We start from the raw sequence: 3204 nt of genomic DNA, 5'->3' as shown, positions 1-3204 counted from the left end.
TTCATACTGTAAATTACATGCATGTCAGCATGTAACTTGTAGGTACAGAGAATATACATAGGTTCTTTTAAATTAAAGTTTTGAAAAATATTAGTGTGGAGTTGGGTCATCTCATCTTTGGATGTGTTGAGAGCACTGTTCCCCTATAAGCTGATAGTGGATAATACAGGCTTTGGGAGAAGGGTAGAACCACAGTGCCTGCAGAGTTTGCTTTCTGAATTATTTACTAAATTATTTTACAATTCTATGATAATCAATAACTTATCACTAAAGATCGGGCTATTAGCCCACGTGCTGTCCAATGCATTTACTATTTACAAGATTACTGGAAGGTATTCAACATATCTTCTTAATTTTTTTTATGTTACATTTATGCATACCTTATTACAAGGTTAATTGTGCATCACTGATAATATATCTACTTTCTACAGACTGAGATGACCATTAATGCCTGAAATACAGCAATACATTCACAATAACCTTTGGAGTGATTCCATGTTTAGTGTAAAGATGTATTCCATATCTCATTTTGAAATAACCTGCCTTATAGTGCCTTTGTGTTACCCCTCCTAGTTCTGGGAAACCTTTTCAAATGTTGTGTAAGATATGGTGTAAAGTTGCTTTGCAAATTGTTGGCAGCTCAGGGTTTTGTAGAACACTTGATATTCTCAGGAATGACCTGGTAGTTGCTGTCTGTCTGATCTCCTGCAGTGTTTCAAGTGTTGGGCTGTCCTTTTCGTTCCTTGTGTCCCTTAAATCTTCTTGTTCCACTGTATTTCTTGTCCTTGACTTTTGCATCTGGACTTATTTAGTGTTGTCCAGGGCATGTCTCACCATCCAGAGGCAAATTTGATTAGGTAGATTGGTATCACAGCCTGTGATCCGGCTACTGATAGAAGTACTAGGAGCAGGTACAGACAGGGAAGAAAAGGAAGCTGTGAATAACGAGGTGCTATTCTCAGTGCCTGAGTTAGGAGTTTATGGTGGCTGTACTCAGCACTGGTGAGGCCACACCTTGAGTGCTGTGTCCAGTTCTGGGCCCCTGACTCCTGGAAAGACATTGAAAGTGCTGGAGTGAGTCCAGAGAAGGGCAATGGAGCTGAGGAAGGGTCTGGAGCAGAAGTTCTATGAGAAGCAGTGTTTGGCCTGGAGAAAACGAGGCTCAGGAGTGACTTTATCACTCTCTACAACTGCCTGGAAGGAGGTCATGGCCAGGTGAGGGTCAGCCTCTTCTCCCAAGCAGCCAGTGACAGGATGAGAAGACATGGCCTCAAGCTGTTCAAGATTATGATGTACAATCTGAACCAAGCCAAGGTTGGTTCAGATTGTTCATCAGTAGGAAGTTTTTCATGGAAAGGGTTGTTAAATATTGGAATGACTGCTCAGGGAGATGGTGGAGTCCCCATCCCTGGAGGTGTTCAAGAAATGACTGGAAGTGGCATGTAGTGCTTGTAACACTTAGTGGTTTTTGATCAAAGATGGGACTTGATGATCTTAGAGGTATTTTCCAACAGAAGTGATTCTGTGATTAAGAAAAACTAGTACCTCACGTACAGATGAGCTATTGACGGTATGGCGGTGGGATCTTGTCTCCTGGGAAGCAGCAGTTCCTGGCTCCTGCTGAGTTCCTTCCAGCAAGTCCAGCCACTAAGTTAGAAAATAAAAACACAATCTGACATATAATCCTTGACAAATTGCTGACCCTTGTATCTGAGGGATGAGAGGAATCTATTATCTATGTTCACACAATTCTTTTCTCTGTAAGCAGCAATTCTTTGTCCTCAGCCTTAAGAAAAAAGTCTGAGTTGGAGACGGTTCGGTCTCATTTCTCTGTGTAAGAAATCCCTTTTACAGATGATTGAATTCAGCTGTGTCTGGAGTGAATGTAACAATTGTTTAAAAATGTGAAGTCTTAAATTATATCCAGCTGATTCTGTAGGGGGAATTTGCAGGCAGGAAGAAGTTAATTATTTAAAGCTGGATCCAAATCAGGATTAGGTTTATTGGCTCACACACTGTAAACTTGATAGCTCTAAAGTGGTAACTGACATACTTTTTAAAATATCATTTGTAAATATGTACAATGCTGTAAGGAGGTGTTTTTCCAGCCAGCTCAAGAAACAACTTTTTGCCTGTTCATTATTCAATTACACTTTTCTTGAGAAAAGGAATGTAAGCTAACATAATATTTACTGAAATAAATACCAATATTTACTGAAAAAAATATCTAAGTAGAAACTTCTCAGGTCATGGTTTAGGATTCCTTGGTTTTGCTTTCCCCCCCTCGAAATGGTCAGGGTCAACATGACCAGTATGTTTCCAGTGTTCTCATTTGTAGTAATGTGATGTTATCTTGGTGGTGTGATTATGCTGAAGAATCACAGCTAGATTTTCATCATATTAAGGGCTCGCAGATTTGGTTCCTGAACTGTGAAGTGAAACTTACTGATGAAAATCTAGACTAGCAAAGCTATTGAGTGTTTTATTACTGATCCTGTAGGGTAAGGATGTTCTCCAAGGAATTAAATCTTCAGCCATTTTTATAAAGTTAAACACAAGTATGATTTTATATTAATCCTGATTTTTAAAAAATAAATAGATGTTTGCTGTTGAGTTCAGTAGCAGCTGGACTGGACTTCCTTGTTGAATTCTGCAAGATTCAGCTGACCTCTGCTAATCCCTCTTGTTTATATGGAACCTAAGGTACAAGTACCATAAATGAGAAAAGATTTTCAAGAAAACACTCGAGAATGAATTTTCATAAGAGTTATCCTAATTAAGCTCTAACTTCAAATTTGACTTAATGCACAAGTTAAAAGATTTTAGAGGTTATAGCCCATACTTAGAGTGATGTTAATATTGCCTTCTAAAAATTCAGACTCAGATGAAATTCAGACTTAAAAAAGAATGGAAATAAATCTGTCACTGTGCTGTTAAGACAAGCTGGTACTCAGAAATTAATGAGAAGAAAATACCAATTTTTAGTAAAACAGGCAAGACATTTTGAGTTACTTACAGAAAAATAGGATCATTATGAAAGTACCTTGAACTATTCAGAAACTTTATAAAATATTGGTACAAAAGTAAAGTTCTTTCAAGATACAGTGGTAATGTTTTTTTCCTTTTTGTATGTTGTTAAAGTTAACTGAGGAAGAAAAGTTTTCTAGGATACATAAAGCCTCTATCAGGTAAAAGAATCTTCAG

This window comes from Corvus brachyrhynchos, unplaced genomic scaffold, assembly GCF_000691975.1.
Source record: "Corvus brachyrhynchos isolate BGI_N302 unplaced genomic scaffold, ASM69197v1 scaffold310, whole genome shotgun sequence".
Classification (NCBI taxonomy): Eukaryota; Metazoa; Chordata; class Aves; order Passeriformes; family Corvidae; genus Corvus; species Corvus brachyrhynchos.
The sequence above is the reverse complement of the archived record's forward strand: the minus strand, read 5'-3'. Positions refer to the sequence as shown.